Source organism: Bos taurus, chromosome 13 (assembly GCF_002263795.3).
Source record: "Bos taurus isolate L1 Dominette 01449 registration number 42190680 breed Hereford chromosome 13, ARS-UCD2.0, whole genome shotgun sequence".
NCBI lineage: Eukaryota > Metazoa > Chordata > Mammalia > Artiodactyla > Bovidae > Bos > Bos taurus.
Window position 1 is genome coordinate 19,180,147 of NC_037340.1, and position 26,397 is coordinate 19,206,543.

General features: G+C 42.2%; 1 long non-coding RNA gene across 1 annotated transcript; it reads left to right on the forward strand.

The window, feature by feature from the left end:
* Nucleotides 1-7,235: 7,235 nt before the first annotated feature.
* LOC132346882 (uncharacterized) lies at nucleotides 7,236-22,795 on the forward strand. The gene is made up of 5 exons (XR_009496849.1): nucleotides 7,236-10,821; nucleotides 11,313-11,392; nucleotides 12,350-12,406; nucleotides 18,544-18,615; nucleotides 22,450-22,795. It is a non-coding gene; the product is annotated as an uncharacterized lncRNA (long non-coding RNA).
* The last annotated feature ends 3,602 nt before the right edge of the window (nucleotides 22,796-26,397 follow it).

Here is a 26,397-nt window from a genome sequence, read left to right on the forward strand (position 1 = left end):
CTGACAGCAAAGAAAGTGAGAAATTGTCATTTGGAAAAGGATCCCGGATGTGTGTTCAAGGGTCAAGTCCCCCCTGGGGAGGGGGGAGCTGTCCCTTGGAGGTCATTGCTTCACAAACATGCCAGATTGGTCGCTGCTAGTTCTCAGGTGTGGACTCTGACCCCGCAATGGAGGGGCTCCGAGGGGACAGATAAGGCACAGCCTGATGAGTTTGCTAACCCGGAGATGGAGTCTGTGGTCTTGGAGATGAAAGCCCCTCGGGATCTCCCTCACAACAGAACCACTCCATCAACTTTCCTAATATGGACTCGGACTTCAGGCTAGAGGGAGGGAAAGAAAACACTCCTGGAGCTTGAGAAAAAGGGGAGGATTTGATGAATGTACAGATAGGGAGGGAACCCGTTCTCAGGGAAAAGAATCTTTGATCAATGGCATGGAGAGGCATCTTTCAAAGCCCCCTCAGATTCCAGCCACTTTAGAAGGAACAAAAAGAAGCTGATTCAGAGCCCAGCTGTTGTTATGAAAACCCAAATCAAAACAAGAAAAGGAAAAGAGAGACTTGGCAAAATATAATCTCAAATGGATTACCTGAAATACTCACAAACGATATTTCTCATCAGAATTCACCTCTAAACCAGAGGGGGAATGTTTGGGCCACTGTGTTGGAATAAATACAGGTCTTCTGGGAGTGCATAGGGGGATTTTGTTATTGGTCTTTTCCCTGTGTAGGTGGATATCCTCTAAAATAGCACGTTAACCTATCAAAGAAGCCCGAGAGCCCAAGAATTGATGCTTTCCAACTGTCGTGTTGGAGAGCACTCTGGAGAGTCCCTTGGACAGCAAGGAGATCAAAGCAGTCAATTCTAAAGGAAAGCAACCCTGAATGTTCATTCGAAGGACTGATGCTGAAGCTAAAGCTCCAAAACTTGGCCACCTGACGCGAAGAGACTCATTGGAAAAGACTCTGATGCTGGGAAAGACTGAAGGCAGGAGAATAAGGGGACAACAGGAGGAGAGATAGTTGGATGGCATCACTGACTTAATGGACATGAGTTTGAGCAAACTCTGGGAGATGGTGAAGGGCAGGGAAGCCTGGTGTGCTGCAGTCCATGGGGTCACCAAGAGTCAAACACGACTTAGCGACTGAACAACAATAACTTATCAAGTCATAGGAAGGAGCCTAGCCTCCATCAGTTGTCTGCTGTGTGCAGGACCCCTCACGTGGGTTATCTGATTTAAACAATGATTTTCCTCAGAACATTCATACTGTATGAAATTGCTGACAGAAAATATGGATCCTCTGTGCTTGTATTCAGAGAAGGCAATGGCACCCCACTCCAGTACTCTTGCCTGGAAAATCCCATGGATGGAAGAATCTGGAGGGCTGCAGTCCATGGGGTCATGAAGAGTCGGACACAACTGAGCGACTTCACTTTCACTTTTCACTTTCATGCATTGGAGAAGGAAATGGCAACCCACTCCAGCGTTCTTGCCTAGAGAATCCCAGGGATGGGGGAGCCTGGTGGGCTGCTGTCTCTGGGGTCGCACAGAGTTGGACACGACTGAAGTGACTTAGCAGCAGCAGTGCTTGTATTAATAGCTGATGGGCAGATGCCTTAAAGGAAGTTGAGTAATCATTTCATCTCCTGTGCTCGATGTATGAGTTTGTCCAAATGGATCCTTTTGAACTCCAATGTCAGTTTTTGATGTCAGTTTTTTCGAGGAACCTGTTTTACCCCTTTATTATTTTCTTTCTGTTTAACAGCCAAGCATGAATTTAAAGGTTTTGGATGTTTGACTCTTTGGTTCCAGTCATCTCTATGGAGTATTACACATACATGTAGATTAAACAACAGCAGCAAAAAGCTATTTGTGGTTTGTCTTACAGGCTTCCCAGGTGGATTAGTGGTAAAGAACCTGCCTGTCTATGCAGGAGACATAACAGATGTAGTTTCAATCCTTCGGTGGGTAATATCCCCTGGAGCAGGGCATGGCAATCCACTCCAGTGTTCGTGCCTGGAGAATCCCACGGACAGAAGAGCCTAGTGGGCTACAGTCCATGGGATCACAAAGAGTTGGACACAACTGAGCGACTAACACTTACTTTTACCGGAGAAGATATAAAAGCATAAATCCAGGAACATGTATACCTTCTCTCTGTGGACCTAGGTGGGTCATCCGTGCTTGGCTGCTAGAATGTTCCTGATGGCTACTTTTCTTTTACTCTTTGGTCTTTACTAAAGCCTGTTGATCTAGCACAGCTACCCTCAAAACGTTCAACAAATTTCAGAGTTCTCCAGCAAAACTGCATGATAGTTGCAAAGTTTTCTTTTTTATGCCTTTTTACAGACCTGTCCTGTGAAATAAATCTAAGTCTTAAGCAGGCCTTCACCAGGACTGGAAAACTGATAAAGAACTGGAGAAGGAGATGCTGAATGGGCAGAAACTGCAAGGACCTCAGACTCTGACCGAGGTGAACCACATCCTCAAAGAGAAGGGGCTGCTCAACACTGGGGGGCTGCCTGTGACCAGGACTCTGCTATCGAGAATTCTCCGTTACCACTTGTGCTTCGAGGTGTTCAATCTGCGGGGTGTCTTAGGCTGAGCCCCAACACCTTGGGGGCTGTAGCTGCAATGATGCTTCAATCCTAGCGGTTGGTCAAAGCAAGCTGTAAGGAGTGAGCACAGAGGGGCAGGAGCAGCGCCCCGCTGATGAGTGCCCCATGAGCCCACCTCGGGGACAGGCCCTCAGCTGCTTCAGGAGAGCCCTGTGGCTCACAGACCTGCTTCAGCCGGAAGTAGAGTCCAGGTTTCCCACGGGGCAGGATGTGCTGCAACAGGGCTGTGTCCTGCTGGTTTTGAGGTGTGATCCCGGGTCCCTGCTGGTCAGCATTTCCCCAAGGACCCTCTGGCTGTCCTCATCTGGTTTTCCACGCTGCTTCCTGGGGCCTGGCCTGTCAGTGTGCTGCTGAGAGGGCATAAATCAGGAATGCTCTCCCGTCTTTATCTCCAGTGAGCATCTCCACTGTGGGAAGGACTGATGCTTCATAACCAAATGTATCGATCGGGGTCTGAGCAAGTCTGGTGTAATGCTACGCTGAAATGGAGTTTGCCATTATGTGTGGAGCTAAATAGTTCATTTTCTGCCATGAGACAGAAGGAAATCACTCAGGGAAGCCTTTGAGATGGACGATCCCAATAGCTGCAAAGCTACGGAGAAAAAAAAAATTAAGTTTTTCGGAACTGATTGCAATATTTCGAAAGATATTCTTTACCTCTTCACAAAAATCAAACTTTCCATTTGGACTTGTCAGAGTCAGCTTTTAGTGAGACCTATTTTTTTTTGGTTCTTTTGATTAATGGCAAGGAGCCGTTTTTCTTTTTCTTCAGTGTAATAAAAATCAAGCTGTCAGAGGGTGCCCTTCAAAATAGAAATCAGGAGATGATTTGAACAGAATATTAATATTGCTCTTTTAAACCCCAGTGTTCGTATCCTGGTTTAATAAACTAAATTTGCAGCCGATTTCTTCTCTAGAAGGCAAGCGACATTTTGTGGAAATATGAGAGTTTCCGACAGAACTTGATCACAATCTTTCATACATTCTTGCCTATTTACAGATAGCAGTGAGAAGAAAGGCTGGGTCTCATTCTTTTGTGCTTGAATAGGCCAGACAGAATGTGTGATTAGATGAATTTTGGCATCTCAATCATTTTATTGTAGCTATTGTTATCGTTCAGAATTCATGGGGCATAATTTTTAATTCAAGAATAGAGTGGATTTTTCTCTTGGAAAAAAAAAAATGATTTCTCAGTTTCCAGCGATAAGGCTCTTTAAAATCCGGCTCGGAGCTAACTGACAACACAATGGAGTGTGCGTTACGATGCGTTGCTTTAATTTCACCCCATCATGGCCCGTCTTAAAACTTTTGCCAGTGACGATGTCTTCCAGAAACTGTGCGGCCCCCCTTGGAATCTTCAGCAGGCATCGGGTTTATTTTAGCGGTTCTTTTTATCTGAGCATCCTGAGTTTTTTCTGCCACCAAATTTGCATCAGCCTTGTTCACTGAAACAGTATTTCAAGATTAATGAATTAATCTTCTCCTACACCACCCTGCCAAGATTTTTAGACACCTTTTTTCTCAATTGGGTTTCCCTGGTGGTTTAGAGGATAAAGTGTCCGCCTGCAATGCAGGAGACCCAGGTTCAGTCCCTGAGTTGGGAAGATCCCCTGAAGAAGGAAATGCCAACCCACTCCAGTACTCTTGCCTGGAAAATCCCATGGACAGAGGAGCCTGGAAGGCTGCAGTCCATGGGGTCGCAAAGAGTCGGACACGACTGAGCAACTTCACATTCACTTTTTTCTCAATTGCTCCTTTTCCCTGTGAGATTTTAATGCTTCAGATGTACTGTATACCTGTCAATGTGCTGTGGCCCTCCGGATGACCATTGTTGTTTAGGTGCTAAGTTGTGTCTGACTGTTTTGCGATCCCGTGGACTGTATAGCCTGCCAGTCTCTTCTGTCCATGGGGTTTCCCAGGCAAGAATTCTGGAGTGGGTTGCTCTTTCCTCCTCCAGGGGATCTTCCTTACACTGGGGTTGAACTTGGGTCTCCCGCATTGCAAGTGGATTCTTTACCCCTGAGCCACCAGGGGAGCCCCCAGATGACCATAAACTATTGTATAATGCTGAGATTCTTTTGCCTCCAAAGAATGGATGTTATCACCTTGGGGCAGTATTCCCACTCCTTACATATACTGAAATATACACACAACACTTCAATCAAGTCACTCTTACATTTTGTTTCCTTAAGGCACTGTATGTGCCAAAAACCTATTGAAATGATTGCTAATGATTGAAAAGTACTTATTATTTATCTGGCTATGCTGGGTTTTAGTTCGCTGCTTGTGGGATCTTTGGTTGTACCTCAAGAACTCTTAGTTTTGACATGTGGGCTCTAGTTCCTTAACCAGAGATCGAACCCCCTTTCCCCTGCTTTGGGAGTGCAGAGTCTTAGCAACTGGATCACCAGGAAAGTCCTTTGGAAAATACTTATTACACTTAATGTGTACTTGTAGTAAAAGATGATACTCATTGAGTGTACACATCCTCTGGGTTAATGTGGACACTGCTGCTGCTGGGCCATAAGGGGCAGTGAGGACTCAGCTGGACTCAAGCTGGACATCCAAAAACTGGTCTTGGTCTACAGGTGTGTCATCAGAATTCAGCCCAGTCCATTAAGGAAGCCAAAGTGCCTTCAGCCACACCTGGTCAGGACACTACGTATTATATTGTGGGGTTTTCACCTTAGTGTGGCTTCAAGGTAACACAGTTTATCTCCCTCCAAGCCTCCTCCTAATCTCTTCAATCTGACCCTGACACCTTCAACCAGGATCAGCTTTGCTTTCTCCACTTTGGTTCTATAATGCTGTGTTTTTGTTTCCAAGACAGTAAAATAGCAGACTAGGAGATGAAAAGAAAGAGAAACAACAGGAGGAGACATTGGGAAAGGCATTAGAATGTGTCTGATTGGACAGGGAAGGATTCTGGAAGGTGGGAATTATTCTAAAAGCTTACAGGCACTCACAGAATCTTCCCAATGTTTGCATATCAACATCCTCCTTCTACAATGGGTGATATCAATTAGAATGAAGGTACTTACCGAGAGGTTAAGTGACTTGCCCAAGGTTACCCAGTTAGTAACCTGCAGAGCCAAGATTTGAACGCAGACAAATGAGTCTTGGGGCTGATCTCCTCATCATGTACGCCAAGAACCTTCCCCGTTTCCCAGGTGGCTCCGTCTCTCTCGGCTCATTTTCTCCAAATTCTTCAGTAATTGGTGTTATAACCTGGAATTATGTTTTTCCAATTATCCTTAGCAGAGCTCTTTGGGTGATGTTATTCAACTTTTACTGTTTCAAAGAGTTGTCTAAGGATCTCATTTAAAACGCAGATGACCATTCTCCATGCCTGAAAGAAGATGATCCAGAGGTTCTAAGTGAAGTCCGAAAAACTGTCATTCTATTAAGCACTCCCAGTGACTGTCCGAAGGGTGACTCCTATATCCTCTTTCCCTGGGCCTGTGGTTCCACTTCACTTAAATCAACTCCTTGTCATGTTGGATGCATTATTGGGCTTCTATCTAACATTTCCTTCAAGAAGGAAGTTCATCTGCCATTTCTACAGCTTTCTTTGTGTATTAATAGTTTGATGGAACTGCAGCAAAGCCAATTCAGTGGGTGTAATCTAGTCAAGGACCAAAATCAGAGTCAGGCACTCTGTTCCCCAGTGATCAAGGATGCATTTGAAAGCAGCTAGACCTTAGGGTAAGTCAGTAAATTATGGCCTGTGGGTCAAATGTGTTTTTTTTTTTTTTTGTATTTATAAGTGGTTGAAAAAAGATTTTATGGCATGAAAATTATATAAAATTCCAATTTCAGTATTAATAATTAAAACCTTATCAGAACACATAATTCTCATTTAGTCACATATTTTCTATGCCTGCGTTTGTACTATAAGAGCAGTTACATAGTTGGAACAGAACATGCTGCTCACAAGGTCTGAAATATTTACTAGCTGGCCTTTACAGAGAAAGCTTGAAGGGGACGGACGGACCGAATCGCCTTCCATCTTGTTTTTCTTACGAGAAAGTCCCTGATGAGTAGGTAGCGGGGGTGTGTGCGTGTTCTTTTCCTCCTATTAAGGTAGGATAGACTTTAAAAAAATTTTTTTTATTATTTTTCTTGGCTGCGCCATGCAGCGTGTGGGATCTTCATTCCCCAACTGGGGACCAAGTCTGCACCCCCTGCAGTGGCAGCGTGGAATCTTAACCACTGGACCACCAGGGAAGTCCCAAGACAGGTATTTTTAAACAGTCGGTTGAGCTGGGGGTAGAGACACTGCCCCTCCTCTGAAACCTGAAAAACTGAACACAGGTGTGTGACATGTTAGTGATATAAACCACCACCATGAGCACACACCTACAGGGGAAGAGAAACAAGCTGTTGAATCAGCAGGGTCCTCTGTTACTGAGTTTCCTTGACTATTTGCTATTTGTTCACCCACGTTGTCATCTGCCAGTGTATTCTAATGGCCTTGTGGGGAAGCAGCATCAAGGATTTAAGAAAGATATATGTGAGGAAACCCACTTGACAATCATAACTCCATCTTTTTCCTCGCAGTTGTCTCTGCCTGGTGTTGTTGGACACTACTTGTGGAATATTTTGGCCTGGCTTCTGGAGCCCTGTTATTTTAAGAAAACAGTTTGAGAATGAATAGTCTAAAACACAAGTGAACTCTTCAGTCCTTTATTGCAAGACTGGTGCCTGAAATTTTCCAGGGAGAGAATCTCAAAGTGACTCCATCATCAACCAACAACTATATAATTGTACCATGACAATGATTTTTATACAGTCTGGGTGCCTGGATATGTATGTTCCTACAAGTGCATAATGTGAACATCTCTGACAAGTTTGTTTGGGGTTCATTAGTGTAAGCACATGCCAGTCCCCTGAGCATGAGTCCGTGAGGTGACAGAATTCCTAGGATGCACTTTTTTTTCTATTGTAAATTAAAAAAGTTGGCTAGGGTACGTGCTCCCTAATCATGTTCCGAAGGTGAGGAGAAGGCTGTCCTGGCTCCTGTTGTCAATCTGTGTCTAGAAATTTCACCAATAATTTCTAGCCTGGGAGTGCTTGACTTGGGGACCCCTGGAGCTAATTGGATTCACTGATTTTCTGTAAAATCCCCGCCTGTCATCAGCTCAGCAGTAGGTATGATACTGAAGCTCTAATGAACCCAGGGATAGCTTTGAGTCGGTCTGATTTCTTTGGAGTGAATTATCAGGCCGTAAATTTGGATTTTTAGGGAGGAAACTTCTTGTATTGTCTCTTACAACCTTTCATTAGGATCCAAGCTATTTAAGAAGGTGATCAGGTTTCATCCTGGAAGACACGCCATTCTTGCAGAAAGGTTGTTAGAATCTAAGAACTCGTCAGTCAGGTGGAGCTTGGTTAGAACCTGCAAGGAAAATGAATCTGGAATTCTTGTTAACTGGGAACTGACCTGCTCCACAACAGCAACAGAAAAACCCATCCCAGGGAGTGGGGAGCCGGTGACCTGGGCTCTGGGTTGCTGCCTGAGTTGTTTTGCTTCGGTAGCTAGTTTCTTTGGTGCTTCCATGTCAGAGCAGAATTCACTTGCAAACCTGTTTTATCTCGCTCTGGGAGTTCCCCATCTCTAAAAACAGAGACTGTCCTGTCACGGAGTACCGTCCTCTGGGAGGAACAGGAATACATTTGGATGGGCTCCAGCACGCCTGGCTGTTCTTTGATATCACAGATGAGGCCACCAGTCTTTTCTTAGCAGGGCACTCACAGGAGCTGTCTGTGGCGAAGGGGACATGGGCTACACTGTCTGCAGATAGTCACCACTTCCATTTGGGCTGAAGTGCTGTGGTCTTTGTCAGAATCTTCTCCTGATGTTATTTTTATCTAGGTCAGAAAAATATGTTTACATCCTTATGTTTAGTTAGATGTAAATGTAAAATGCCTCCCTTCCCCAAACATACCCCATCAGCCACCTGAAAATCCCTCAAGGACCCAAATGTTCTTAAGAAATGTGGGTGTTTATTGTCAAGAAGCAGTTTGCTTTTATGGCGATGGAGAACTTGAGAACCCGCAGAGAAAACACACTTGTATATTGCTATACCCTTGGCTCAGACTAGCAATTTAATACCCTGCCCCATCAACCAAGGTCCAATTGATTACACCGATTTTATTCTTGTTCGAGAAGCCCTCGGGCCCTTGCTGCGGCTCCCACCCAGGGACCAGCATAGACACGCGAGGAAAGACTTGTTAAGTCACGTAGCCCTATCATCTGATCCCTCTGGTGTGTCTCTCTGATGCCTGGACTTGCTTGGATTTGAGTAATGCCAGGAGTGGGTCGTCAGTGTGTTCACTTGGGAGTGGATAATATATTCTCTTTTGGATTCAATTTTTTTTCCCCATTTCTTGAGTTTTTTTCAATCATTCCTGGGAAGCTGACTCTCTTTAGGGCTTCCTCCCTCCTCCTCCTCCTCTGGGTATTTTCTGATATTTACCCACCAAGGGGGATGAGGCTTGTCTCAGACCTCCAATTCGTAGTCATCCATTTGCTCCTCTCTGTTCACTGTGGATTCCTTTGCGACGCAAGCTTTCCTCCCGCCTTCACTGTGTCATTGTCCTTGCTGCGTGTCTGCACATCCCCTTCATTTTTTCTCAGCCCCTTCACTCTGTGTACTGTTGATGAGTCCGTGTGAGACAAAGGGAGCGTGGGAAGAGAGACACGCGGGGACCAGGAGCAGCCCTCGCTAGGGACTTCGGGAGCCAATGGTTGGGCTTAGGGCTGACTTGGAGTCAGAGATGCCAATGTGGAGAAAAGACTGGAGATGCTGGCATTCCGAGATCTGAGATGGAAACTGTGAAACTGAAAAACAGGCTCTTGCAATTCCACCACCTGCCATTTTTTTGGCTTACATTGCTGGCCTGGATTTTCAGCTTGAACTAGTTTTCTTCCAGACCACTGTCTCTTACCTTTGTTCTCTGTTCTCTCCGTGACTGTTCTTTTCCATAACCAGAGATGATGATCTGAGGGGTAGAGGGGGATCCTTGAGATTATCCCGTGCAGCCCGCTTTCAATCTGACATGAAGACTCAGGCCCCAGAGTGGTGATGGCATCTTCAAGGTCATGTGGAAGCTGGTGGAGGAGCCAGGACCAGCAGCCCAGCTCCTGAATCCCATGCCAAAGCTGTCTTCTCTAATGGGTCCCTGGTTCAATCTGTGGAGTTCAGAAAAGGGGACTTCTGCTGAAGCCGCTGCCTCCGAGCATGCTCAGAAAGTAATAGTGTACATCTATTTGTCAGAGAGATGTGGCAAAGAAAAGAGCCCACAGCCCTGAGAGAGGAAATATCAGATAAACCTTCAGTGAGCCTTCCTCTTCTGCAGGAAAACTGAAATGAACATAGCACGTGACACCAAATAAAGTGATTCGACTTAAATGCTACCGTTATTAACATCTTCTGGGTTTTCTCCCCTTCAAAAAATAAGGTGTTTTCTCTCTTTTTAAACAACAAAGAGTCAAATTTTAAGACAAGTGTTATGAGGCACTATTTAATCATCCAAAGTCTCTTTACCTATAATTCTCGAACCAGGTGATACATAATTGGATAATTATAATTTGGAATCTGGAATAAAGTCTTTTAAGTAGATACTACGGTAGGCAGCAACATGTATGACTAATAATAAAGCGACATGCCCTGGTTGTAAATTCCTTTGTCTCCGATACTGTTTATGATTTGCCCTTGAGCTGTCCTGTGGTCTGTTACCTAGTCATTGCTTTTTTTTCATTGACATGTGCATGTGAAAATGGAGCTGTTGAGAATGTGCTGTAACCTACATGGAAACTCCTCTCAACCATAAATGAGCTTTTCTAGGGTGTTAATTATATAATTTCCTGATTCTTAACCTTAAAATATTATTCACAAATGGCAACATCTCAAAATAAAGGTGAGAAGAGGTACTTATCTTCTATTTTGGTTTGGAATACTTGAAACTAAGAACCTGATTTATTTCTCATGTTACAAGATGTAAAAAAGAAAGGAAATATCATCTAAAAATTTCTCCAAAGATCTTTGTGACTTCACACTCTAGCTTTGTTCACTATAATAGGCAGATTTCAGGTTGAATGTTGTCTCTAAGGTATCAGAGAACCATAAAGCTGATTGAATGAAGCATCCGGACAAGAAATCATCTTGAGGTTTGGAGGGTGGTGGTGAAGAAATGACAGGTAAGCATGGAGATTTTACCCAAGATGAGGACGTTCTTTCTAGAGACCTGGAAGGATCGGATGTCAGTAGATACACGTGTCGCTTCCACCTTTCGTGTGTCTCAAGGCCTGAATTGTGTACTCGTGTACATTTGGTATTTACACCCTTCCTTTTAGAGCATCTTTGGTTAGAATCATGTCCTTGTCTCTGATCATAGCCTCTGTAAGTACCTTAGGTGTGTGGACAGTGTCGGTCATCCCCCTCCAGGGCACAAACCTTGTACATCCTCCTCCATACAGCGGTACAGAGTTTTATAAAACAAAGATGTGCAGCATGATGAATCTGGGAGTTGGGTATGGGAACTAAGAGCCTTGGCAAGTGGTCGGTCTTTTAAAACTTTATCTCCCTCAGGTTCTCTGTTCTTTGGGTGTGTTCCTATTTTGGGTCTTTCTATTTTACCAGGTATTTCTGGTTTTCAGAAATTTCTGGTTTCTGTGTTTCTGGTTTTCAGGTACCCACACTGGGAGGAGAGCAGCTCAACCCTTGCAAGGCTGCCCTAGAGTTGGCACTCAGATTCCCAGCCCTCACAAGGTACATCTTACACCGTCTCACTCTTGTCCCTGGGCAACTCTGATAACACCGCCACTTCACCCCTCTTCATCGGAAGCACCAAGCCACCACTTTCCTGCCTTGACCAACCCCATTTACTAAGAGTTAATCTGAGTCCCATCCTAGGTGACTCCATGGACAGTCATATGAGGAATGCCTCCTGACTCACAGTGGTAGAACCACCCTGCCTGGGACTGCCCTCGTGTGCAGCCCAGAGACTCAGGCCAGACCCCACTCATGGGCTACAGTCCATGAGGTCACAAAGCGTCAGACATGACTTAGCAACTGAACAGCAACAGGCTGGTCACGGCGCTGGCCCAGGCACGTCCTTATTGGAAAGGCAGACTCGACAGATTCCTTGAAATTAGCCTCCAACTATTTTCTTTTTGTTTTCAGTTTTACTTATTAATTTAAATTTTTTAAATTTAGATTTTGTTTTATACTAGAGTATAGTTGATTTACAATGTTGTGTTAGTTTCAGGTGTATGGTAGTAATTCAGTTATACATATACATATATCCGTTCTTTTTTAGCTTCTTTTCCCATATACATTGTTTCATAAATTTCCCTGCACTGTACAGTATTGTCCTTGTTGAGTATTTTTTATACAGTAGTGCATACATGCTAATTCCAAAATCCTAATTTATCCCTCCCCTCATCTTTCACCTTTGGTAACCATGAGTTTGTTTCTGAAATCTATGGGTCTGTTTTGTAAAGAAGTTCATTTGTATCATTTGTTTAGATTCCATATGTAAGTGGTGTATGATACTTGTCTTTGACTTACTCCATTCAGTATGATAGAGCCTCCAGGGATTTTCATTCTTTGATAACGATGACAGACCCTCCCCTTCCCCAAGGTGTTAGGATTATATCAAGGATATGGCTGTACTTTGTACCAACCCACACAGTCTGCTTCTCATCCTTCTGAACTTCCTTACAGAAACGTTTCATCAAAGAAGGATGTACCAGCAGAGATATGCTCAAAGGATGCTTCCAGGTACTCACACGTGCTCTTGGGGACTGAGGCAGGATGGGCAGACACATAGCATTTCACTCTTGGGAAAAACGATGATGAATGTTTCCAAGTCTGTTTCTGGGGATAATTCTTCACTGCTTTGTGCTACCCGAAGTGTGTGTGCCATGTCCGACTCTTTGCAACCTCAGGAATTGTAGCCCTCCAGGCTTCTCTATGGAACATTCCAGGCAAGAGTACTGGAGCGGGTTGCTATTTCCTACTCCAGGGGATTTTCCTGACCCAGGGATTGAGCCGATGTCTCTTGCATCTCCTGCATTGGCAGGCAGATTTTCTACCACTGTGCCACCTGGGAAACCCACCTATAGAATAAACTGCAAACTCCTTTCCAGGAGGCATATATCTCTTTATGACTGTGTTACTCCTAAAACTTTGTTCTTTAACATTCCTCCCCACCGCACCCCCACCTCCACGTTATGTTACAGATTAGTCATCAACATTTATTCACTCAACAAGCATCCATTGCTGGCACGTGGTAAAGCAGGTCTGTGTTAGAACTGGGGCAAGGACTTCCCTGGCCGTCCAGTGGTTAAGAACCTGGGCTTCACTGCAGGAAGCGCAGGTTCCACCCCTGGTTGTGGATCTAAGATCCATGCATTCCATGCATGCTGTAGAGTGTGGCCAAAAAAAAAAAAACTGGAGAAAATCAGTGGACAAATGGGTCCCACTGGTGAGTTCTCTCCAGAGCAGGCTCATCCCTTCTGGATGCTCTGTTACTTGCTCACCCTTCTCTGATAGACAGCATTTACAACTTAGTGATTTCTCTCACAACCCACTTGTTCCCAGAGATCTTCTCTGACCCCGGGCTTTAGGTTTCCTTCCTTTGTGCTATTCTACCATGGAAGGTGTATTTCTGCCATAGCAAGGATCACCCTTATTTTAGCCAATTGTTTATTTCTGTGACCTGCTTTCTCCAGCCCTCCCTTCAGCTCAACACTCATGTTCAATGTCTTGCAATTTTAAAGCAAGATCTATGTCTTGTTCACATTTTGTATCCTAGGGGCCTTGTATAGCATCGGGCACATACTGAACATTCAATAAATATGTTATAGAATCAGTGAACGACTAATTTACTGAGGCTACTCTGATTTTGTGTTATCCCATGTACAGAATCATAGATTGATAAAACTGGAGGCATGAGGGAATGTATACGACCATTTCTAACCCTCCATGTTATAGATGACACATGTTTTAGCTGAATCACAGGAAGTGATGCAAATACCAAATACGTAGTGTTTGGAGCTGCAGAAAATCTGTGAACAGAAATAATAATAACCAAAGTGCGAGAAGATACTTCCGTTCAGCCGTTAGCCTAAGTTCTAGTCACTACAACAGGTAGGACCTTTGTGTCACGATAGATTATGTTGAAGTCTGTTCTGCTTTGTTGAGTTCAAGCTTCAGAGTCAAGGGCCATCAAACACTTACTCGGCTGTGAGCTTGATGATGAATCATGAGTTACTCATCTGCCATCTTGCAGCCCCACGCGTGCAGAGACGTTCAGAGAACAATTTCAAGGTAGAGAGAGAGGAACCGTTCAAGTTTAGGGTAGAACGCCTGAGACAGATTCAAGTGGAGAGGAGGGGGTGGAAATGGTTTTTATTAGGTGAATGGAGGTGAGACTTGAGTCTGGTGTCTGGAGGAGCTATGAGGCAGGAAGGAAGGGGAGGAGATGGCTTCTCTAGAGGAAATTAACTTTTTTTTATCCTCTGATGTATCCTCTTTTCATTATCTCTTGCTTTTCGTTTTCTTCTCTCCTTGTGTTTCTCCCATAGAAATTGCTGTCTGTCTCTGGCAACAGTTCAGTTCTTTAAAATGCAGCCACCTGTGTGTGCTGGGGAGCATATGCTTTTCATCTTCTGCTAAGTTGCCTTTAGAGTCCGTTAAGTTCTACCAGCATGGACTATGCCCAAGAAAACATCCAGCAACTTGTGGAATGTGATTAAACTTTGATAAAGACAGTTCTTTTATTTCTAGATTGAAGTATAGCTGATGTATATTATGATATAAATATAGGGGTACGATACAGTGATTCAGAATTTTTAAAAGTTGTACTCCATTTATAGCTATTATAAAATATTGGTTGTGTTTCCTGTATTGTACAATATATCCTTGTAGCTTATTTTAAACCTAATAGTCTGTACCTCTTAATCCCCTACCTCTATAAAATTGCCCCTCCCTTCTTCCCTTGCCCCATTGGTAACCACTAGTTTGTTCTCTGTATCTGTGAGTCGGCTGCTTTTTTGTTATATTCACTAGTTCCTTGTATTTTTTTAGATACCACATGTAAGTGATGTCATGCAGTCTTTTTCTTTGACTTCTTTCACTTAGCATAATGCCCTCCACGTCCATCCAGGCAAATGGCAAGTTTTGTTCTTTATGGCTGAGTAGTATTCCATTGTATATTTACACTATATCTTCTTTATCCATCCATCTACTGATGGATACTTAGGTTGCTTCTAAATCTTGCCAACTGTAAATAATACTGCTATGAACACTGCAGTGCATGTGTCTTTTTGAATTAGTGTTGTTTTTTTTTAAAGATATAAACACAGGAGAGAAATTGCTGGGTCATATGATAGTTATATTTTTAGTTTTTTGAGAAACCTCTGGACCATTTTCTACAGTGACTGCACCAATTCACATTCCTACCAACAGTGTATGAGGGTTCCCTTTTCTCCACATCCTCATCAACATTTGTTATTTGTGTTCTTTTTTGATGACAGCAGTTCTGACAGGTGTGGGGTGATAACTCATTGCTGTTTTGATTTGCATTTCCCTGAGGATTAGCAATGTTGAGCATCTCTCATGAGTGATGAGGGCAATTCTTAAGCTAAAAAGTGACTTTTCTCACTGACAGTTCATGACCAGGCCAATTGGATTTTTGAAGCATGTCCTCCACCTGGTGACACGCTTCTCTAACTGGTGGCTACTGTCCTTATTCAGCCTTTTAGTCCATCAGCTTATAATTGTTAAAACTGGCCAAAAAGAGAAAACAAAACACGTTTTTTAAAAATGTCTAACTAAAACTAAAACTCCCTTAATGCAGTAAGGTCTTGAACCATGTCCATTAAAAGAAAATTGTTTTCAATATGAAAAGGAGTTAACAAAGCTTCTAATATTTATAAATGCAAAATAATGACTTTAAGTTTAGAGTTTATGTCTTCAAGCAAAATTTGCCAAGAAGTACTCACCACTCCAGTATTCTCGGACTCTACTGGTGGCTCAGTTGGTAAAGAATCTGCCTGCAATGCAGGAGGCCCTGGTTCGATTCCTGGGTTGGGAAGGATAGGCTATTCACTCCAGTAATCTTTGATTTCCCTTGTGGCTCAGCTGGTAAAGCATCCACCTGAAATCGGGAGACCTGGGTTTGATCCCTGGGTTGGGAAGGTCCCCCTGGAGAAGGGAAAGGCTACCCACTCCAGTATTCTGGCCTGGAGAATTCCGTGGACTGTATAGTCCATAGTCTCAAAGAGTCAGACACGACTGATCGACTTTCGCTTTCACTCGCCATCACCTGGATGTTCTTTCTCTGGGCCATCAGGCTGCTCAGGAGCTAACTACTCCCTTATCCTGTTTTATCACGTGCATTTGTTTATGGCCTGTGTTCTTCTACAAACTTGGAGGTCAAGTCACGCAAACGAAGGTCATTTCGATAGTTACTGTTCATTACCTAGAAATTTGATAAATATTTTTATCCTCGCATTTTTATTCCAGTACAATGTTTTATCCCAGTAACATGCTCTTTCGTGTGTGTACAATTTCAAATGTTTTCTTTTCTCACTTTCCTGATTCCCTTGTTGGTCAGGCAAACCTATATATTAATAAAAGCCTAACGAATGCTATGCAACTCCTGGGTCTGAGCTTCTGAGAGGAAGAGGAGGGATGGTGAGGAACTAAGGATCTTCGGTTCAGAAAGACTGTCATGATTTTTTTTTTCCCCCTCAGCATGTGACGCTAATGTGCCCAGCAAGGAAAACACCGGAACTCCTTTGTTTCTATATTTCCGACCGTGTTAATCATCATCTGTTTTATCAGAAACTTCTCATTTCCTTGAAATATGCAATTTTAAGAGGATTTGGTACATTCTTAAGTATCTCTACTCCATCTTTTAGCAAGTATTTTTTCATGAAGCCATGTCAAAATTCATAATGGAGTTTGATATAATTTTAAATATTTGATGGATTTTTAATTTTTGATATTTGAATAGCTTATATATGACATAGTAAAATATTCAAAGCCTATAAAGGTTATATATGAAAAGTAAACCTTTCCACATTCCCTGCCTGCGTTTCCCTATTTTCCAGAAACAAGCAAGATTACTCATTTCTTATGTATCTTCCAAACATATACTTATATATGCAGAGTATTTATACTTGCCCCTCCTTCTTTGTACAAATAGGAGTATGTTACACACTGTTCTGAATTTTGTTTTCCTCACATATCTACATATCTCAGAAAATGTTCCAAATTGGTATTTATTGAAATACCATCTCATTATTTTTGTTGTTGTTGCTTAGTCACTAAGTTGTGTCCAGCTATTTTGTAACCCCATGGACTGCAACCCGCCAGATTCCTCTGTCCATGAGATTTCCCAGGCAAGAATACTGGAGCGGGTTGCCATTTCCTTCTCCAGGGGATCTTCCCAGCCAAGAGATTGAACCCGTGTCTCCTTCATTGGCAGGCCGATCCTTAACCACTGAACCACCTCGTTGCACTTTATTCTCGCGTATGGAAATACCATAATTTATTTAACCAGTTCCATACTGATGAACACCTAAGTTTTTTCCAATAGTTTGCTATTACCCTTCACTCTGCAATAACCGCCCTTGTCCATATGTCTTTGTGCACAACTGTGAAACTACCTGCAGGGTGGACTATTAGACCCACACTGCTCAGTTGAAGGCAATAGAAACACATTCAGTTTCCATAGGTGTTGTCGAATTGCTCTCCAAAGACGTTCCCCCAATTTAGACTCACAATAATGTGGCTTGAGAATATGGGTTTCTTTTTAAAATGTGCACCATCTATAACCTGCTCAATATTTGCCTCTACATCTTGCAATCAGCAACTAAATGAATCTACCAGACACTACATGTAATTAAGAGCCTATTACAGTTACTCCTGAAATTAGTCAGTGTGATGCTCCATCTCACCTTCTGCAGCTGATTAAATGCACGCTTAACATCCATGCCTCAACGTGCAATCCCGCCAGCATTCGTGGCTACACCCAGAGCATTTGACAGCGATGCTCACTGACAGGAGAGAGAGTGTTCTGTGTGTTTTAGACAAATAAAGATCAATGTCTTCAGCCAGATGCTGTTTTGTTAGACAAGTATTTAAACTCTGATCTTATATCTCAAAATTCAGCACAGTATTAACCATGATGGGAAGTTCAGCAGGTGTTTGCTTTCCTTGCCGAAAACTGTCTGCACTTTTGATGTTGGCTCATAATCAGATCGTTCAGAGTCAGCCTGAAACAATTCTGATTTTCACATGTCAATAAAAATAGAAATGGTTTCCACCTCCAATTTTAGAATTAGGACTGTTAGTTTTATTATTATTATTACTGGAATAAATATTTTATAATGAAGATTTCTTGTAAGTAATTACTTTTTCATTTTGGAAATTCTTAGTTGACGGCAGGAGGTTCCCTTTTTTCTCTGTGATGTGTTACAACCAAACCCATTACCTTGTCTGAATCCTGAGGTGAATCCTCATACCTTGCTTTGTCAATTTGGCTCAATGCCCTGACAGCTCTGGACATCAGCCTGCCATCTACATTTGGGATCAGTGTTTTCTTAATAGGATGTAAGCTTATAACAGCCTGATGGTACAAATCATGACTTTTCACTCTTGTAAAAGTAAAGCAACTAGCAAGGAATTCGTTATGAAAGACCTATTCCATTAATACGAAGCTTTAACTTTGCTAATTCTAAAGTCAGAAGTCGAAGCCAACTTTACTTTTTATTGATGTGTTCAAAGTGGTCAGTGAAATGTCTGTTTCTAAGTGCTAAATAAATGCTTCTCACAAAGGAGAGTAGCAGTGATCCCATAAAATACTACAAAAAGGCGTGATTGCAATTCTTTTTTTTTTTTTTTAGACCATATCATGCAGAATGCAGGATCTAAGTTTCCCACCCAGGGATTGAACCCACATCCCACACAGTGGAAGGGTAAGGTCTTAATCACTGGAACACCAGGGAAGTCCCATGGTCACAATTCTCATCTTCTATTCTTCTATTTCTATTCTTTATAATCTACTTTCTTTCTGACTATTTCATTCTCTAGCCTTACCTTTTAATGAGTTTTCACCCCTCACTCCATAAACATCCTGCTTATCCAAGTCAAATTGGATGTATTCCAAACCAAACATATGTCACTCCAAACCAGCTCCTCCTCTAGAGTTCCCTGTGTCAGTGAGCAGTGTCACCGTGCATCCATGCCATGCTAACATCTTCTCCTCCTTCCTCTGCCAATCAGTCACCAAATACTGTTGAGTCCTCCTCAGTTCAGTTCAGTTCAGTCGCTCAGTCGTGTCTGACTCTTTGCGACCCCATGAATCGCAGCACGCCGGGCCTCCCTGTCCATCACCAACTCCCGGAGTTCACTCAGACTCACGTCCATCGAGTCAGTGATGCCATCCAGCCATCTCATCCTCTGTCGTCCCCTTCTCCTTCTGCCCTCAATCCCTCCCAGCATCAGAGTCTTTTCCAATGAGTCAACTCTTTACATGAGGTGGCCAAAGTACTGGAGTTTCAGCTTTAGCATCATTCCTTCCAAAGAAATCCCAGGGCTGATCTCCTTCAGAATGGACTGGTTGGATCTCCTTGCAGTCCAAGGGACTCTCAAGAGTCTACTCCAATACCACAGTTCAAAAGCATCAGTTCTTAGGCACTCAACCTTCTTCACAGTCCAACTCTCACATCCATACATGACTACTGGAAAAACCATAGCCTTGACTAGACAGACATTTGTTGGCAAAGTAATGTCTCTGCTTTTCAATATGCTATCTAGGTTGATCATAACTTTTCTTCCAAGGAGTAAGCGTCTTTTAATTTCATGGCTGCAGTCACCATCTGCAGTGATTTTGGAGCCCCCCAAAATAAAGTCTGACATTGTTTCCACTGTTTCTCCATCTATTTTCCATGAAGTGATGGGACCAGATGCCATGGTCTTCATTTTCTGAATGTTGAGCTTTAAGCCAACTTTATCACTCTCCACTTTCATTTTCATCAAGAGGCTTTTTTGTTCCTCTTCACTTTCTGCCATAAGGGTGGTGTCATCTGCATATCTGAGGTTATTGATAATTCTCCCGGCAATCTTGAGTCCTCCTAATACCTCTCAAATCCATCCACTTCTCTCCCTGTTTAGGCTTACTTGGACACAGCCTCCTAAATGAAATCCCACATTGACTCGTTAATTCTAAGTCACTTTTCTACATAGAAGGGCATAAGGGTAACATTTGTATTGTAAGCCAAGACAAATTAAAATGGACCAGATTTACCCTTTCACTTGAAAAGCTAGAAGACTAGGAAAAATAGGTGAAACAAAAGTCCTCAGGACATTGGACATCAGGCCCACCAGGCAATAAAAGACAGAGATACGAGACAAGGAAACAAGCCAGGCTGAGTCCCATGAATGACCCAGGGTATGATGTGGAGAACATTTCCAGGTCATGATGCCAGCTAGAGAAGCTGAACCTCCCCTCAATTGAATGAGAGTTTTGCCAGCCACACAAGAAGCTCAGGGGCACCAGCAGGGGGACTGACTGGGAGCCCTGTAATGATGAACGACCAGGAGAAGAACTCTCGCTCCTCACCGGGAGGCACTCTCAAGGGGAATCCTACTGCAAAACAGCAAATGGCCAGGGAAGTGCTCTAATTCCCTCCAGGCCTGAGATTGGCATCCTCCACACAGCATGGTTGGGTGGCACAAATAAAAGGAACCCAACCACAATGAGAACCTGGTCCAGGTTGACTCTTGGTCCTCTTGGACAGAGAACCCCTTCCCCCACCTAAAGGCACTTGATACTTTGAGAAAACTACATCCCATCACCCCAAGAAGTACCATCAGGGACCAGCGGGAGCCCCAGTGGCACCAAAGAAAACAAGCAGCAAAGTAATATCACATGGCCCTGAAAACTAACTTGTGCTGAAACCACGGTCTCACAATTAGGCCAGGACCTGTGGGCTAAACCCAAATGTGGTGACTGCCTAGTATCATAAAAGAGCCTTTAATAAATAGGACCTAGAGTCTGCTAAGGAAAAAAAAAAAAAAAAAGTCCAGGAAATAATTTTAAAAAGCCAGACTTTTAAAGCAGTGATCAGGAGTTCCCTGGTGGTACAGTGGATAAGAATCTGCCTGCCTATGCAAGGGACATGGGTTCAATCCCTGGTTTAGGAAGATTCCACTTGCTGTGGAGAATTAAGCCAGTATGCCACAACTGCTGAGTTGCAGCTACTGAAGCCTGTGCGCCCAGAGGCCTGTGCTCCTCTGCAACAAGAGAAGTCCCTGAAATGAGAAGCACGTGCACCCAATGAAAAGTGGCCCCTTCTTGCAATTAGAGAAAGCCTGCATGCAGCAATGAAGACCCATCACAACCAAAAATAAATTTTAAAAAATTAAAAAAAAAACAATGATCATAAAAATGCCTCACCAAGGTATTACAAATTCTCTTGAAACAAATGAAAAAAAAAAAAAAGGAAAATCTCAGCAAAGAAATTAAAGTGATTTAAGAAAGAGCCAAATGGAAATTATACAACTAAATAAAGAAATAAGAGAAACAAAATCTAGGTTGAGTATAGCAGAGAATAGCAGAGAATAGAATCAGTGAAATTGAAGACAGATTGATAGAATTTATCCAATCTGAACAACAGAAGGAAATAGAAAAAATAAAAAGAATGACAGGAACCTGAGGGACAATATCAGGAGATCTAACATTTGTATCAGTGGAGTCTCAGAAGAAGAAGAGAAAGAAAGTGGGACTGAAAGAGTATTCAAGTAAATACTGGCTGCTGCTGCTGCTAAGTCGCTTCAGTCGTGTCCGACTCTGTGCGACCCCATAGACGGCAGCCCACTGGGCTCCCCCGTCCCTGGGATTCTCCAGGCAAGAACACTGGAGTGGGTAATACTGGCTGCACCATTTGGCAAAAGACTACACTTTAATAGCAAGGATTTCTTTCAATCTCTTTCTCTAACATATGAGGGATAGGTGGTCCTTCTGGCTTTTTAGAGCATCGCAATGACTATGGAGGACTTAGCACCAATGGACCTGAGTTTCATTCATAGCATTTCCTCAAACTCTTATCACAGAGGTCTCTAAGCTGGCCCTTCATGCTGCCCTTCCTGTGTCATGGTTTCCAATATTCCTTCAATTCTGTGACTGTATTGGAAAATGCCTTTTAGCTAATTCCTCCCCCCTTTTTTTTTTTTTTGGCTTTAGTTATCCAGAGTCAGCTTCTGTTGTATGTGATCGAAAGAACCTACACTAACACACTAAGTATAGGCTGTGCATTGGACTTGGAGTGCAAAGAAACGCAGCATATATGCTTCACAAGAAAATAAGGGCTTCTCCTCCTGGGATGCACCAATGGAAATATTTTCTTAAAAGTTTACACAGCCCCCTGGTGACTCTGAATTATTCTGCTACAACATGACCTTTCCCCTCATCTTTGAGGCTCCTGTCCGTCATTCTAATTGACTTCTCCGTTTGAATATCTAATAAACACGTCAAGTTTCATATATCCAAAGCAAAACCTAATCTTCCTCAGCAAATGGCACTAGCTTTCATGTAGCTGCTCAGAAAAAAGCCTGGGAATCATCCCTGATTTCTCTTTTTTCTCCCCCAAATCTGACCTATTAGTAGGTTCTGTCCATTATGTCTTAAAAATATAGCTAGAATCCAGCCATTTAACATCTGAACTGCTTCATTCTACTCTACACCACCACTTTCTCTCCCTTGGAAAAATGCAACAGCCTCCTAATTGCACTTTCTGCTTTTCCTCTAGGTTTGCCAGCCGGTAACCAGAGTCATTCTTTTAAAATGTAAACGAGATTATGTGTCTTTCATGCTCAAAACCTGTCAGTAGCTTCTCATGACACCGAGAATAAAAGGCAAACACCCTAACATGATCTACAAGATCTTATGTGATCTGAGTCCTGGCTGAACCTCTTACTTCAGCTTCCTCCCATCTTCTCCTGGCACACCCTGCTCCAGTCATCCTGGTCACCTTTCTCTCCCCAGCTAGAGGTTACATCTCTAGGGAGTAACAGAGATTTTGTCTGCTTTACTCACTATTGTATTTCCAGTGTCTGGACTAATGCCTGTCATCAAGTAGATGAAAATGAATAGCTCTGAAATAAATATGCAATTTAAAAAATTTGCTGTGCTTAGTCACTCAGTTGTGTCCAACTCTTTGTGACACCATGTGATGTAGCCCACCAGACTCCTCTGTCCATGGTATTTTCCAAGCCAAGAATACTGGAGTGGGTTGCCATGCCCTCCTCCAAGGGATCTTCCCAACCCAGGGATTGAACCCAGGTTTCCCATACTGCAGGTGGATTCTTTACTGTCTGAGCCAGCAGGGATACTGTATCTTAAAGTCACTTTCCAAGTGGCACAGTGATAAAGAATCAGCCTGCCAATGCAAGAGACACAGGTTGGATCCCTGGGTCAGGAAGATCCCCTGGAGAAGGAAATGGCAACCCACTCCAGTTTTCTTGCCTGGAAAATACCATAGACAGAGGAGGCTAGAAGGCTACAGTCCATGGAGTTGCATAGAGTTGGACAGGACTGAGTGACTGAGCCCACACACATAACAACAATGTATCCAAAGGAAAGCAGAGAAAGAAGAAAAAAGAGAGGGAGAAACAGACAGGACATATACAAATAAATAGTGAAAAGATAGATATAATTCAACCATTTAACAAGAAATAGATGCGACAAAAAAAATAAACACGATGGTGGATATAACCCTATCATACCTATAATTACATTAAATCACAATGGCCTAACACTCCAATTAAAAGGCAGAAACTGTCAGCCACTGATGGGAACAAAATATTTGCAAATCACATGTCAGCTAAGGAACTTAGAATTCAAAATACAGAAAGAAGTTTTAAGACTCAGTAATAAGGCCTGGCAAGGCCAGGCATGCTGCAGTCCATGGGGTTGCAAAGAGTTGGACACAACTGAGCAACTGAATAACAACAAATAAGATAAACAGCCAAAACCAAAACGAGCAAATTATTTGAAAAGATATTTCATCAAAGAAGACATATGGGTGGCAAATAAACTCATGGAAATATGCTGAACATGCTGTGCTGTGCTCAGTCGCTCAGTCATGCCTGACTCTTTGCAACCCCATGGAGTGTGGCTCACCAGGCTCCTCTGTCCATGGGGATTCTTTGGGCAAGAAAACTGGAGTGGGTTGCCATTCCCTTCTCCAGGGGACCTTCCCAACCCAGGGATCAAACCCAGGTCTCCCACATTGCAGGTGGATTCTTTACCAACTGAGCCATCAGGGAAGCCCACGCTGATCATAGGAAAATGCAAATTAAAGCCTCAATTACATTTTGATGCACACTGATTAGAATGTGTAAAATTAGAAACACTGATGATACCAAAGTTGGCAAGGATGTGGAGAAACTGGAATTCTCATATTCTGCAGGTGGGAATGTATATGCACATAATCCTTTGGAAACAGTGTGTCCGCTTCTTAAGAAGTTGAAGATACACTTACTATATGATCTAGCCACTCTGTTCTTAGAAATAAAAATATATGTCCAAAGATTTATACATAAATGTTCTTAGAAGCTTTATGTGTAGTAATCCCAAACTGGAAACAACTGTGATGTCCATTAACAGGTTAATGGATAAACAAATTCTGGTATCTCCATACAATCGAATAATGCTAAACAATAAAGAGGAATAGATTATCAATATTTGCAAGAATAGGAATGAATCTCAAAATAATTATGCTGAGTGAAAGAAGTCAAGTCAAAAAATAATTCCTACTGTGTATTTTTAAATGTAAAAATTTTATATAAAATTAAAAAAAACACACCCTAATCTGTAGTGAATAAAGCAGATCTGTGGTTGCCTAGGGATTGGAATGGGGTTGAGGGGAAGGGAGGGACAGGGGAACAGGAAAGGGGGATTACAGAGGAACATAAGGAATTTGTCTGGGTGATGGAGATGATCATTATCCTGATTGTGGTGATGATGGGTATATGCATGAATCAAAACTTATCAAATTGCATACTTTAATTATGTACAGTTTATTATATGTCATTTATAGCTCAATATATGTTTTTCAAAAAGGAAATAGAAGCTGACATATTTGAATGTCTCATGCTGCCATTTGACCTATGAAAAGCCAGCTTTTTAAAAAAGGCTGTATCTCTTTGACTACAATGCAATTGTGAATTTCTGAAGGTTATGGATCAAATTTATAATCTTATAAAATATACAATCAAGAGACTTTAGGGTTTCAGCACTGGTGTTTTTTAGGTGAAGAAGCTAGCCTGGATGGGGTAAATTGATGTGCCTTGAATCACATAACAATGCAGTGTGTCTAAACTAGCTCACAGAAATCAAAGTTTTGGTTTCCTGCCACCTGTAAAGCTAAGTCACTGTGACATTTTAACAAATGGCTAGAATGTCATACTCATGTGGTCTCAAACCTGACTTCCTGATGGTGAAATCTACTGGCTGAAACATTCAAGCAATCTTTTGAATCATTGTTGAATGTAGCACAAAATATCCACGAGTTTCATCTAACCATAAATCCCAATCGAAATATTTTGGTGTATTCTATAGACCATATCAGTGGCTTTAAATGGAATGCATTTAATATATTTAGTATTTGCTTCTGTGCAAATTCGAAAAAGGTTTACTTTCCTCGGGGTAATTTTGCTTTCTGCTCTCAGAAAATTGTCACAATATGCTCTTTTCAGTTTGTTTAAGATCAAAGGAGTTTAATCTCATTTGCTGGAGAATTGTAATAAATACCTAAATCTATGACTTTTTTCAATGTGAGTGGTACTCTATAGAGTTTGGCAACAATGGAGGCCCTAGATGTATTTTTATCAGAAAAAGGGAATACAAGGACTTCCCCGGTGGTCCAGCAGTTAAGACTGCATGCTCCCAATGCAGGAGGTGCAAGTTCAATCCTTGGTTGGGAAAACTAAGCTTGCACAAGCCATGTGGCATGGTGCAAAAAAGAATATGCATAAAGTAAAAATAAAGTAAATTTTTAAAAAAGAGAATGTACAGCTAATTTATTAGAAGTATAACTGCTATAATTTCAACCAATACATTTAAGTATTATTAACTCTGAAATTTTAATCTTTCTCAACTAGTAAACAGAAGTATATTCTCATACCAGTATTTGTAAGTAACGTTTAAACTAATATTGTTTCTCTTGAAGTTTTCAGTATGTTTGGGAATTAGACAAGATCTTTCTCCATCTTTAGGAAGAAGTGCTTTAAACCCTATGAGTTGAATATATGTAAATAAACAAGATCGATTATATTTTAGAAACCATTTTTTTTTTTTTTTTGCAGTAATAGTCCTAGTTTAAGATGACTAAGGATGAAGTAATCATGGCTCAGTAACGTGTTTTAGTTAAGACTGAACTCAAGAGAATTTGATTTGCTTCCCAGCTCTCCAGTTTGGCCAAGAAAAGTAATTACAGTGATTAATAATAATATTTGATTTTCTGGTCCCCAAGCCCACTCCTCAGAGCTGGTATTATCTGGAGGCAGAGAAACAAATTGCAGGAAGGAAATGAGAAGAATGTTCTACCATTTGAATTTATAAGCATTACATGGTCCCAAAGCTGCCTTTGCAAACCCTGCCTGTGTCACCCAGGAATTTCTACAGATTTTCAGTACCTTGATTTCCTGGTCACCCCAGAACTGAGGGCAGAGCAGAGGTGATGATTTTACTCTCT